We start from the raw sequence: 15,568 nt of genomic DNA, 5'->3' as shown, positions 1-15,568 counted from the left end.
TTTCTAACGGTCCACACTCATTAGGTAAATGAGGGAGCAATATTGTACTAAATTCCATAGTTTAAGTGTATTTTAGGCCCTAATTCGTTAAAATTACTTAATATATGAGCTCTAGTAAGATTGACCTGATTTTGAATTCCATGGTAAAATCACATTTCCCTCCTCTTCATTTCCTCTCTCTTAAACTTCTTCTTGGATCTTGTCCATCATTTTAAATTTTAATTTTTTAAAACTTATGGCAAAATAAGAGAGAAAAAAAGAGGAAAAATAATGAGAACATTCATAAAAAAATAATTAGTTCAATAGAAGATAATTTAATAGCATCATTTCTTTTGTGTGTATTCAAAATTCAAAATAAACGAATAAAGAATAATCTTTTCTCATATCCCCACCTCTACCCCATAATAATATAAATTAAAAAAATATGAACATGTAGGTTCATTTCAAGTTTGAGACTCTCAATCCTAATTAAAAATAGAGATTTTAAAAAAAAATAGGGAATGGACAAGACAATTGGATCATTAATAAAAAAAAATTATATTAATAAAAAATAATAATCTTTTTGAATTAGATGGACATTTAGAAGCGAATATTAGATTAATCTCCAGTTATGAGTTGGGTTATAATAAATTGGGTATTAATTTAAAATAGGCCAATAGAAAAATATCATGAAATTAATAATTTTTGAATATTATTTTCAAGTGTATCAGGTCAAAATATGAATTATATGTGATTTGTGTTATTTATTTGAAAAGGATTTAAATTTGGACCAATCAGATTAGGCAATATAGTAAATAAATATTTAATAATTTTACTTTAGGGAAGCTGTTAAAATGAGGGCAAATATGAGCTAAAGAGTTAACATCAAGGGTATTTTTGAGCCAAAGGGTTGAAAATATCATGAAATTAATAATCTTTTGAATATTATTTTAAAGTGTATCAGGTCAAAATATGAATTATATGTGATTTGTGTTATTTATTTGAAAAGAGTTTAAATTTGGATCAATCAGATTAGATAACATAGTAAATAAATATTTAACAATTTTACTTTAGGGAAGTTGTTAAAATTGAGGGCAAATATGAGCTAAAGAGTTGACATCAAGGGTATTTTTGAGTCAAAAGATTGACGTTACGGGTGTTTGGAGGCCGAAAGGTGGATGAAAGATAGTTTTATACCAATTCGAATAGTTAAGTGACATTTTAGACCCTTCTTTGTTTATTTTATTTTACTTATTAATAAACTTTGGTATTTGTTATATAATGAGCTATTTATAATCTTATCATTACTAACCTTAAGTCAAAAACCCCTAATTTGGATGAATTTTCCTCAAAGTGATCAAAATTATTCATTTTCACTTGTTTGGCCCAGTCTTTTTTTTAATTCGACACAATTCATCTAGTTAATTTAACTCAAACAAAATAAAATTTAATTATAATCATCCCAATCCTAATTAAAATACAATATTCTTAATAAGAATGAAAAGTGATTATTGAAAAAAAAGGGCTACTTTCCGAATAATATGACAATTTTTTGAGTTATTTCTATTATACAACAACAACAACAACAACCCAGTGAAATCCCATGGGTTCTTTCTATTGAGTGGTTGTTTTTTAATTTTACCATTCTTCTTCAATAAATTTGCAATTGAAATTCACTCAAAAACATTGAATTCTTTCACTAAATTATCCCAAATTACAAGTATTAGCTCTCCAAGACGTTTCTAATATTTTGCAATAATATTAAAGAAACAGAGCTCGTTTGTGGCAATGCAATTATTCAAACATCAGCATTAATCGAGCTTTAATGGTGGACTGCCTTCTTCTTTAAATTGTTCTTATACAAATCAATGGATAACTACCAAACAAACTGGAATCAACAACAACATAGATTGCATTCGCAATAAATTTGTGACTCGAGATCTTCCAAATCCTCGACTCCAAGCTCGAGTCAATTTTTTTCTTTTCTATTTTTAAATGGCAATAACTAGTACTTCAAACTTCATATCCAACTCAATGACTACACATGAAATGTATTGGAAACCAGCAGTCCTTAGTTAGATTTTTCACATTTTTGAATTGATTCTCTTTTGGTCATATGGAGTTAATTTTGTATGGAATCCTTCCTTAGTGATTGTCAATGACTAATTTTTTTTAATCTTTTCAATATTGGTTGGTAATTTGGTTTACTTAGTTGGGTTTAAAAACGTGATTGGTGTAAATGGCTAATTTAAATTGAAAGTAGTTAATTTTGATTAAATTTATAAAAAGTCGCTCAAATTATGGGTATTTTTGTTAAATTTAGTAACAATAAGGGTATAAATAGCCCGATAATATAATGAAGAATAAAATTAACTAATAAACAAAAATAAAGAGGTATTATTGACCCTTTTTCAAAAGAAAATTAAAATAAATAAATTGTGAGGCCTAAGTTGGAGTAGGTCTGAACCTGAATGAAGTGAAAATAGACAAAAATAACTAAAATAATGAATAAAGTTAAAATTAATGTTTTATATCTATAGCGTACTTAATTAATGTGATTAGGGATGACAATGAGGTTGGGTGGAGCGGGTGTAAGACCCCAGAAGTTGGAGAGACGGATTCGAGCTGTTGGAAGAAAGTTCAAGGGAAAGAGTTGTAGGAGAGGTTTCACGAGACCCTTCTCGGGCAGTGTAGAGCTTCATGGTCTGTGGAGACCACCCGTGAAAGGACCCTAGAAATTTGGAATTTGATGTCAACTTCCACAAGCCCTCTATGGCTCGTGGTACCTTCCACGACCTGTAATGGTTCCTGTGGTAGTCGCCCCATGATTAACCTAGACCCCCCTATCGACTACTGACCCTGGTACAATTCGTGGTGCACTCGACAACCCGTTTAGAGTTTCGTGAAGAGGGTGTCCGGCAATTATTCTACATGGTTATTTTGGATATTTATCATTCATTAATTATCAAAGTTATGTCATTTTTGGGTATCTGTCTAAGCTTATATCTACCCAAACCTCAAATTTTCCCTCATTCCCTCTCAATTCACTCCATATAAAAATTCTCTCTCTAGAAAACTCTCTCAAGGATCAATCTTCTTCTCCAAGCTAGGGTTATAAGGTTCAAGTTTCTTCTTCAAGGTTTCAAGGTTAATCTTCATCAAGGTATGTGAAAATTCATCCATGGATCCCCAAATATTTTCTCAATTATCCCTTTTATAAATTACTTTCTAACTCTAGTTTTGATGAAATTGCATTAGGCAATTCAATTATACTTTTACCTGATTTAAATGATATAGTTATGCATGTTTCAATCTAAATTGCATAATTTAGATTTGTTCTACAAAGACCCATGTATTATGCTATTTTCAAGTATGAATTTATGGAATTATGATCATGAATTTGATGAAAGATTTATGAATTTTCAAGGGTCTTTCGGAAACAGCTGTCCTACCTTCATAGGAGTAAGATCTGCATACACTTTACCCTCCTCAGACCCCACGTTGTGAAATTTCACTGGGCTGTTGTTGTTGTATTTATGAATGATTATGACAATGATGATTTATGTATTCAAGTATGATTACAAGCAAGTATAATGGTTGTGAAAGGATTTCCCACACATTCATGATAAAAGTAAAATATTTTCTCATCTACTCATGGATCCATAAAGGTGAAAGGTTTTCTCACTCTCTTATGGATTATGATTTCAAGGCGTTATTCTTATGATGTACTTTATGCTGTAGATTGGTATGTATTATTGTCTTTCCTAATGAGTATGATTAATGATTTAACTATTTCATTGGGATATTGACTTAGTACTGAGAGGACTTTGAGGTGGGGCTCGGTCAAGAAATTCTATCAAGACCCCTAAGGGATCTCTAGTAGCAACCTCTAGCTCAAACTATGTGCCTCCGCAGGTTGCCTTAATGGTCTAGTTAGTATATCCACATATAACTTATGATGTTAATGATTTTTCTCATGGATTCTACCTTGGCAAGTAGCCTCTCTCTTTTCGGAGTGGGAGTAACACCGGATTTCATGTTATAGCTCACATGGTCTGATATGTCAGTTAAAGGTTATATCCCACAAATGAACTATGATTTTTTATGAGCTCTTACTATGTTTTTTAAGTGATGCATTGACCATGCCTTTGACTTAATATTACTTCTCATAATTTTAATGATTTAGGGTCTTGCATCTCATGTTTCATGCTCGTGATTATCTCACTTTTACTTTATGCACGTTTCTTACATACTTAGCATTTTCTATGTACTAACACATGATTTTGCCTACATTGTCTCATAATATAGGGTCTGATGATCATCCCTCCATTCGTGGCTAGACTGGATTACTTAACTCTTTTACTTGATTTGCGAGTCCTCATGCTTCGAGGTCAACAACCAACATAGTTTAACATTTCTTATCTTGACTTTATCTTTCTTATGTTGGGTGACCTAGGGCTTTTTCTATGCCCCATCTAGACTAGAAGAGACATGTTTAGACTACTATGAGTATGTTGTAGTTCCCACTTATTCGGAGACTATATGTAGTTCTCTTTCTTTTGAGACTTCTATTTCGATACTTATCTTCCACTTCATGAGTTTATTGATGTATTTACTTACCTTATGAATGCGATGTATGCTAAGAGGCTTGGTTGGGGTCACTCAGGATTCTAATCATTGTGTCATATTTAGGACCTAGCTTGGGTCGTGTCAAACTTGGTATCAGAGCACAATATTTAAGGTTTCCTATGGAGTCTAACATGCCACATCGAGTAGTCTTGTTCATGGGTGTGAAGCGGGATACATCTATGAATATGAGGCTTTGAGGCATTCTAGGAAATTCACTTCTTTCATGATATTATGGTGCGATAGATTTGAACTCGAAGGTTTTCTCTTCTAATGCTTGTTCTTTGCGATTATAGAATACGCCTCCACGAAAAGGTCTCATTTGAAGATGTTTGGATCAAGAGGAGGAGCACCAAACCCCTCAAGCTCCCATGAACCCATTGGCCGAGCAAGTGTCACATGCGGAGTTTTGAGCCACTTTCTAAATGCTTGCTCAAGCCATAGCGGCTCAAGCCAACTAAGAAGTAGTTGCACCCATGAACCCAAATATGGGTATGACAGCAACAGGGTTCATAATTTTACAAGGATGAATCCTCCGGAGTTCTGATAACGCTCAAACTACACCTTTTATAAGTCAAATTGTAGGCGGTCATTAATCAAATATAAATCCAACAATGAGTTGGGGTCGATCCCATGAAGAGCGGTATTGAAGAGAATTCGATTATGAAATATTATACTTTTATATATTGAATTGCATTTATTATTGCATAACATTTAAACCATTGTATTATTTCACTTCATGTTTTATTGAGCTGAATCATTTCAGAGTGAGTCTCTTGAATTGAGTTGCATGAGGTTGAATATTGTTGATTGTGTTCCTTTCTAACTATTTTACATACTCGTACATTTCATGTACTAACGTCATTTGGCCTGCATCATTTTATGATGCATAAACAGGTGATAGAGATCATCAACAGACGCTCCATTGAAGATCTATTTCCTTCCACTGTTAGTGGTGAAACCTCCGTGCTTCTGGAGGAATCACATTTATTTTAGTTATTACTATTGAGTAGTTTCTTTTTGAGGTAGCCTGTCATGACCCGAAATAGGGCCAAGTTGTGACATAGCGATCGGAATGCGAGGTACCCCAACCATAAGACATCTTAGTATACATCACATACTAAAGTAACGAGTATGATAAAGACAAGCGAAAGTAACCATCAAGGGAAAGGGACTAAGGGAAGTCAACTCATTAGACGTCCAAAATCGGACTACATCATAAGCCGTCTAGACATGCCTCTAGTCTAGTCTTTGATGGAGGCTTAGGATAAGCTTCTAGCTCACCCTAACAATAGAAGAAAGTCAAAGCAAAAGCAACATGAATAAAAGTCATGTCCTCGATAGGATGAAGACTCACTAACTCCTTGAGAATCTAGGGCAATCTCTAGCCACCAATAAGATGGTCGTGAGTATCGTCTGTCCCTACATTATGAGACAATATAGGCAAAATATGCATTAGTACGTTTGAATGTACTAAGTATGTGAGGTATGCATGAACAAGTAAAAGAACATAATCAATATGCCATAAGATGCATGACCAATCATAATGAACATGAGTAAAGCTTAAAAACGATTTAAAACATAGGAAACTCATGGTCAATGCATATCGTAAAACCTCATTATAAACTCATAACTTGACATCTCATAACTTTAACTTCAACTTGTGTGGGATAAGATCGTTAACTAACATCTAAGACCATGCAAGCTATTATATGGAATTCGATGACTCCTGCATTGAGATAAGAGAGGCTACCTGGCTAGGGCATACTCCATAAGTAACTCAACTCAACTCAACTATGCTATAAGTGGATCTACTAGCTACGCCATGAAGGCAACCTATGCAAGTAATGTAGTTTGGGACTTTAGGTAGCTACTAAGGACCCCTTGGGTAACTAACTGCGTTACCGGACCGAACTCCACCTAAAAGTTCTCTCGGTGCTTAGTCAATATACCAACGAAAACTCATAAAAATATGATCATAATATAATAGGGAAAGATAGTAACTGCCTATCAATCCATATTTTAAACATTTATGAATAGCTCATTTAACTTAGTGATTCATAAGAATTCATAACTTCGGTGAGAATTGTACTTATTACTATCTTTAAACATGATTGTGTTAGAATTGGACTTATCACACCATAATAACTTCTTTGATCTTAACTTTGATCATCATCATAACTTTCATCATAAAATCATAATCTCAACTTTAAATCATAGAAACTTCCATTAAAAATCATTAAATACTCATCAAATCGTCTATAACTTTCATAATCATAACTTGAAAGTAGCTTTATGCGTGGGCACTCATAATTCATCTCAAAATCATGCAATTCATGTAAAAACATGTTTATAGTGATCATTGATAACATCTAGAAATGGAATTTAATAAGCCCAATGCAATTCATCAAAACTAGGGTTCATAATTCAATTGAAATTAAAAGAAACATTGAGAAAACTTTGGGAATTCATGGGTAAAAGGAACCCATGAATCAATCCCCACATACCTAGCTTGAATTCACTAAGAATTGAAGAAGAACCTTGACGAAATCTGGAAACCCTAGCTTAAATTTGGGGAGGGGGAGAAACCTTGAGATACTTTGAGAGTTCTTGTCTCGAGAAATTTTGAGAGAATGAATTGAATAGGATGGAAATTTGAAGAATTTGAATGTTTATTGACTCTGAACTTGGCCATAAAAGTGTCTGGGTTCATTGAACCGAACTTTGAAAAAGATATAATTATTCCTCATTAAACTCTAGATTTATGACCCTATGGACCAACTTCTATGGGTCGTCTAAGAGATGACTAGTCGTCTAAATAACTTGTCCTACAGGTCTGGAAAAGCTCTAAAAATCAAGTCTCTGATATTTTGGAACAGGTAAGGTTTACGACCCATCAACTTGTCTATGAATCGTCCTTTTAGCTCATCCTGCAGGTCCCAAAAACCTGCAATTGGAGAGTCTCTGAAGTTTGGTTATGAATCATTATTACGACCCGTCCTTGAAAGTCGTCTACCTGGCCCTGAGGAATATTTGAATTAAGGACTCTGAAGTATTACTTCTGGAGCTTTCTATGGGTCGTCTATTTGAGAACAGACCATAATCATGAGTCGTAGGACCTCCCCTTAAGGTTGGTTCTGACTAACCACTACAACTCCCTCTACGACTCATTTCTATGAGTTGTGGGAACTTCTACGACTCGTAGAAACAGTTGTAAACATAGGTCTAGTTCAAGATTTGAGACTTTTTTCCTTGTTTCCAACTTTTCAACTTATGGGGTCTTACAATATCTCTCCTTTTGAAACATTCTTCCTCGAATAAGATTAACTTATCATAGGAAGGACACAAAAGAGGAGTAGCAACCCAACATGAACACGATGACATCTTAAAATGCATGGAACATGACAACTTCAACTTAACATAAAATCATGAATTTAAAAACAACTTTTTCATGAACATGCATGCATATGAATGATAGAGGAGGAACTGAATATGTAAGAGTTCCATTCGCTTGAATAAGAATAACTTATTACTTTAGGCTTGAGTAGAGGGAAAGAGGTATGTGTATCGTTTCATCATATCCTCCTCCGCCTCCCAAGTAGCACTTTCTACTTGTTGATTCCTCCATAACACTTTGACGGACACAACTTCTTTGTTTGTTAACTTCTTAACTTTCCAGTCTAAGATTTCCACCAAAACTTCTTCGTAAGTCAAATTCTCCTCAACACTTACATCTTCTAATGGCACAATAGAGTTTGGATCATTCACGAGCTTCCTCAACAGCGACACATGAAACACCGGATGAACCATAGCTAACTCAATGGGCAAATCTAACTCACCTTGTAACACCCCAATTTATTTTTAAGAATTTTTTTTTTTTTTTTAAGTTATGTTTTTGGATGATCTGACTTCAAGAGGACATAACCCTATCAAAATTTGAAAATTTGGGAAAACTCATAAAATGAAAGTTGTAGATAATTGAAATACCTTTCCAACCATAGGTCATGGGCTTATATATTATATCGGAATAAAAAGTTATGGACATTGTAAGGCAGAAGGGTCAAGATGGATAGAAAATTTGGCCCAACCCGATTCCAAATCGGGTCAGCCCATATTTCTTACCATGTAAGAGATAAGTTCAGCCTTATCTCTTTCCTTTCATTCAATATACTTCCAGAACACCATAGAAATATAGAGAGATAGAGAGAGAGAGAATTAAAAGCTATTTTTGACCCAAATTCGAGTCCCAATTTCCGAAGCTCGTGAAGAGAAAAACGTTGCACGTTGTGTTGTCTTCATTTTGAGCTAAAAATCATAGAAGAAGGAGTGTATTAAGGTGGTTGACTTATACTTCAAGGTAAGATTTAGTTGTTGTTTTTCCTTATTATCAAGCTTGTTTAGAGATTTAACGGATTAGAACGGAGAAAATAGTGTTATAAACTTGTTTGTTGCTTTGTTGGAATTTATGGATTAGGGGATGTTTTGGTTGGATTAAATGGGTGGAATTAGTTAAGTTATGAAGTAGAATGATTGGTTATATTGTTGTTGATGTTCTTGATAAGTTGTTGTTGTCGAAATTGGGGGAATAAACTTTGGTTGCAAACCCGTTTTTGGTTGGGACTGCTGTTAGTAATTGTAGTATATCTCCTTGTGTAAAACTTAGTTTTGAGTGATTCAAGATGTTTTGGAAAGATATTTCATAGGGCTATAACTTTTATTTAGGATCCAAAATCCAGTTTTTCTTTTATTGACTCGAAAAATGGTGATGAAGTACAGGGGAGGTGCTGCCCAGATTTTGGTCTAAATATCCTACATGGACTGCTGTGGGTATTTTGAGCATATCTTGTTGTACATAATTGCTGTAGGGGTGATTCAAAGTTGTATATTACCCTAAGACATATATCTATAACTTTATTTGAGGACACAAAGCCTAATTATCCCATTTACCCCTTCGAAACTGAGCAGCAATACAAGACAGTAGTGCTGCCCAGAATTTCCGTTTTGATACTTTGGGTTGATTTTCAGTAATTTTATGTTTAGTTTCGATATGCTGGAACTTTTAAACTTAAGTAGATATTTGATTGTGTATTTAAGGTGTATATTTTCTTATACAAGCTAAGAGGAACTGTTTGACGAAGTGGATTTTGGTTGATCTATGACATAGAGAAATTGAACTCCGCGAGTGGTGGTAGAACTTGTTGTATGCTAAAACGCCAAGGTTCGTGTATAAACTTGAACTTGAAATATTTTTATTTTTCAGAAATTTAAAGTATTTTATTGGGTTGTTTCCTTACTCCTTGTTTTGTATTTTGGTATGACTATTATCTCAAGTATTGCAAAACTTTCGTTGAATCGCCCACTTGTACGAATTGCTTGATCATTTTGCATTCTTGTTGGGAATTTGTCCTTCTTGTTACGGTGACTTGTCATCGATATTGGCATGTCTCTCGATTCAGATCTTGCCCATCTTGACTTTGGATTTGCATTTCGTCTTGACGATGGATTTTCGTCCATTTTTGAGTACGAGTGAAAAGCCACTTTCAACATGGTCTTTGATCTTCTTGATATTGGGTGACGACCCTTCTTGATATGGACACTTCTTGATTTCGGGGCTTCGGTCCATCTTGATATTGATTGTGCTTAGTGTGAAGGCATGACGTACATATGGGGTGAAATTGATTATTTGACTACTCTTTTGAATTAAATTATAAGCATTCTTGGTACTTAAGCCTTTGAATATTAGTATTGATATTTTGAAACTCTCTAAGATTTGTATTTGATACTTGATATACTTGTTCACTTGGAATTAATGCTACCTTATTGAACCGCTTATGATGAAAAGGGAAATTTAGAATTTTTAATGGCTCTAAGTCCAAAGGTTATACACCACTAAGCTTTATGCTTAGCGATAGTTGTTCCCTATCGTAGGTGATATGCAAGGCGGGATATGAAGATGGTCATGTGGAGTAGACTTTTTGGGAGCTCTTTTGAAGATCACATATGCATATACATCTAGTTTTTGTATATTATTTTGGGGACTTGTACATGATACATGTGTGACACTTATTTACGAAATTTTGAAGGCTTGTAACTTAAACCAAGTGACTAATTTTGTTATTTTAGAGTGTGCTTTTTAACTCAAGTAATGCAATGTACTAGGTTATATTTTGACTTGTCATTATGCACGAAGAAAGATAATATTTTTGTGATAATTACTTATTTGAAGTTTTGTGTATTTTATGGACCTGCAGTATTGTTGAATTGGAAATCATTTTTTTTAAATAAAACTCATATATCTTATTTCAATAAGTTTTTTTTAGGGTAAAATAATAGAAATAATTAGTTTTTGTTTCGTAAGTGGTATTCTCCTAAAAGGGGATGCTACACACCTTGCCAACACGTCTCAATATCTTGTAAGGTCCAATGTATCTAGGACTCAATTTCCTTTTCTTTTCAAAATGCATTACACCCTTCATGGGTGAAACCTTCAAATAGACCTGATCATCCACCTCAAATTCAAGCTCTTTTTTCCTAACATCGAAATAAGACTTTTGATGACTTTGAGCCATCTTCAACCTCTCTCTTATGAGTCTTACCTTCTCCATAATATCTATTACCAAATCTGGACCAACCAAGGCCATCTCACCTACTTTAAACCATCTCACTAGGGATCTACATCTCCTCTTATATAATGCTTTGAAATGAGCCATTTGAATGCTAGAGTAATAATTATTATTATAGGCAAACTCAATCAATGGCAAAGGTTTCATTCCAACCTCCTTTAAAATCAATAACAAACGTCCTTAACATATCCTCTAATGTTTGGATCATTCTTTAGGCTTGACCGTCAGTTTGAGGATGAAAAGAGGTACTTAGCTTAACCTTTGTACCGAGACCCTTTTAAAGCGACGTCCAAAAGTGTGAAGTAAATTGTGTACCTCAATACGATATGATGGACAAGGGCATACCATGAATTCATACCAATTCACGAACATACAACTTAGCATAATCTTCAGCACCATAGGAAATCTTAATCGGTAGAAAATGAGCCGACTTAGTCATCCGATCTACAATAACCCAAATGGAATCATATTGTTTCTCAGTACGAGGCAAACCCCTTACAAAATTTATATTCATATCTCCCCACTTCTAATTAGGAATATCAATGTCTTAGGCTAGACCTCTTGGTCTTTGATGCTCAATCTTAATTTGTTGGCAATTGGGACATGTGGGTACAAACTCTGGTATGTCCTTCTTTATGAAATTTCACCAATACACTTCTTTCAAGTCATGATACATCTTAGTTGAACCTGGATGAATCAAATATTGTGAACTATGGGCCTCATTCAATATCAACTCTATCAACCCATCAACATTGGGTACACACAAATGACCTTGGTAACGTAGCACACCATCTTCCCCATGGGAGAAAGCCTTAATGGCTTTTTTGGCAATCAACTTCTTTAACTAAACTAACATTGGATCTTGGTCTTGCTTGGCCTTGGCATCCGCTACAAGAGACAATTCTGAACCATTATGAACAAGAACATCTCCTTTATTTGAATCAACCAAACATACACCTAAACGTTCTAATCTATGAACATCTTTAATCAACTCTTTCTTATATTCTTCAACATGTGCCACACTACCAATGGACAATCTACTTAGTGTATCGGCAACCACATTTTCCTTGCCCGAATTGTACAACACACTCATGTCATAATCTTTCAACAATTCAAGCCATCTCCTTTGCCTAAGGTTCAAATCTTTTTGCTTATACACATATTGTAAACTCTTGTGGTTGGTGAACACATCCACATGGATAGTATAAAGATAGTGCCTTCAAATCTTTAAAGAGAATACAACCGTCGCTAACTCAAGATCATAGGTTGGATAATTCTGTTCATGTAACTTAAGTTACCTAGAAGCATAGACTATTACCTTACCATATTGCATCAATACCAACCAAGACCAACCCTTGAAGCATCACAATATACCACGAAACCATCCGACCCTTCCAACAAGGTCAAGATAAGAGCAGTAGTAAGACGATCTTTCAACTCTTGAAAACTCTTTTCACATGTTTCCAACCATTGAAAGTTCACCTTCTTTTGAGTCAACTTGGTCAAAGGTGATTAGATCGATGAAAACCCTTCCACAAATCTCCTATAGTATCCTACTAGGCCCAAGAAACTCTTAATATCCGAAGGAGATAATGGTCTAGGTCAATTCTTAACCACCTCGATTTTTTTGGGATCAACCATAATCCCTTTTCCGGATACAATGTGACCAAGGAAAGCCAAGTCCCTCAATCAAAATTCACATTTGTTAAACTTTGCAAATAATTGTTCGTATCTTAGAGTTTGCAACATAATCCTCAAGTGATTGACATGCTCCTCTTCATTCCAAGAGTAAACAAAAATGTCATCAATGAATACAATCACAAACATATCTAAATATTTCTTGAACACACTATTCATTAAGTCCATGAAAGTCATAGGAGCATTGGTCAAACCAAACAACATGACTAGAAACTCATAATGGCCATACCTCGTCCGAAATGCTATTTTAGGGATGTCACATTTCCTCACCCTCAATTGGTGATAACTGGAATGAAGGTCTAGTTTGGAAAAGTAACTTGCCCCTTGCAATTAATCAAACAAGTCATATATCCTCAAAATTGGATACTTATTCTTGATCATTAATTTGTTCAATTGACGGTAGCCAATGCACATACGTAGTGAACCATCCTTCTTTCTAACAAATAATATGGGAGCACCCCATGGAGATATACTTGGTCTAATGAAACCCTTGTCTAACAAGTCCTTTAATTCATTCTTCAACTTCTTTAACTCCACTGGAGCCATCCGATAAGGAGGGATATAAATAGGTTGAGTATCTGGAAGAAGGTCTATACCAAAATCAATCTCCCTTTCGGGAGGGACACCGGGTAGAGCATCGATAAACACATTCGCAAACTCATTTACAATAGGGATCGACTCTAAGATAGGGGATTTGGAATTTTTATCCCTAACACTTACAAGATGATAAATGCAACCCTTGGAAATAATTTTTTCGAGCTTTAAGGCACAGAATGAATTGAATTTTTAACATGGAATTTCTACCTTTTCATTCTAGGATTGGCTCATTTGGAAATTAGAACTTAACCACTCGGGTTCTACAATCAATAGAAGCATAGCATGTATATAACCAATCTATACCAAGGATAACATAAAAATCAGTCATCTCAAGTTCAACTAGATCACATAAATTAACTTTTTGGAAGACCATAATTGGACAACTTCTATAGACTCTTTTAGCCACAATCGACTCACCTACAAGAGTATAAACGGAGAATGGCTTTAATAATGTCTTGGGAATAACATCAAATCTCATAGATACATAAGGGAAAACAAAAGACAAGTTATCACCTGAATCAAGCAAAGGATAAAAATCATAGTGAAAGATCCATAACATACCAGTGATAACATCGGGAGTCTCCTCCGCCTCTTACCTACCATAGAGAGCATAAATCTTATTGTTGCATTGACCACCCTTTGATTGCACTTGGCCACCTTGAGCAACATGGCATTAAGGATGAGCATCTTTGACTTTGCATTCTTTAGTATGATGACCCAGCTTACCACACCTGTAGCACACATCCAATTTAGCTAAACATTCGGCCATGTGGTTCCTACCACACTTCTTGCATACAGGAGTAACTTGGCCTATAGGATCACCTTCTTGAGATTTATGGTCGGGCACCCTATACTTGTAAAATATTGGAGTAGTGGCATTAAAAAATCCTTGGCCAGAGTACTTTTGGCGAAAATGAGGATGCCCACCACTTTCGGACTTGGCATGGAAGAAATCACTATCATCGGTCCTTGGCTTCTTGGACTCCCTATTCTTCACCTTTAGCTTCTCACTCTCTATTTGCTCTACAAAGGTCATGAGTCTAGATATATCCATCTCCTGAATCAATATAACCATTTTTCCCTCTATCGCGACCATATCCAACACACCTGATACAAACTTGCTTGAATGAGCTCTTGCGTCGACAACCATGAATAGAGCATATTTTGATAATTTAGCAAACTTGAGGGAATGCTCCCTCACACTCATACCACTTTGCTTAAGGTTTATGAACTCTTTCATTTTTGCCTCTTTCAACTCTAATGGAAAAAAACGATCAAGAAACACCCTCTTGAACTTATCCCAAGTCACGGGCTGCGCCTCTCTAGGCCTCTTACTTTTCCATTGATCAAACCAAATTTGAGAAATACCCCTTAATTGGTATGTAGCCAACTCTGCCCTTTAAACTGGGCTAATCCCCATAATCTCAACAATCTTATGGATGCTATCAACAAACTCTTGTGGATCATCATCAACTTTAGAACCCCAAAAATTTGGAGGATACATCCTCATGAAATCACAAACTCTTGTTGCTGCCATACTAATCTTTGGGGCCATAAGAGCCACCACCTCATTGTTAACTTGAGCCATAATGGCTTGAGCAAGTACTTAAAAGGCTACTTTAAACTCCATATTAGAAACTTGATCATTCAAAGGGTAATTCGGAGCTTGTTGCTCCACTTCAACCACGTTCCTTCTAGTGGGGTATCTTCCTAAAGACATATTCTGAAAATTGCAAAGAACAATCATTACAGGGAAAAGACTTAACCACTCTACCGCATGACATAGATCATGAAAGAAGTGAAATATTTCCTAACACGTTTCATAGCCTCATATTCATGGATGTGGCGTACTTCACACTAATGAATAAGACTCTACTTAACGCCAGATGTTAGACTCCCTAAGACTTTTCTAAACCTTGTGCTCTGATACTATATTTGTTACGACCCTAATAAGGCCCAAGCCATGACATGGCAATCGGGATGCGAGGACCCCAACCATAAGCAATCTTAGCATAAATCGCATATATAAGGTAAAGAATATGATA

This window comes from Solanum dulcamara, chromosome 1 (genome assembly GCF_947179165.1).
Source record: "Solanum dulcamara chromosome 1, daSolDulc1.2, whole genome shotgun sequence".
NCBI classification, from domain to species: Eukaryota; Viridiplantae; Streptophyta; class Magnoliopsida; order Solanales; family Solanaceae; genus Solanum; species Solanum dulcamara.
This window is presented reverse-complemented; position numbering follows the sequence as displayed.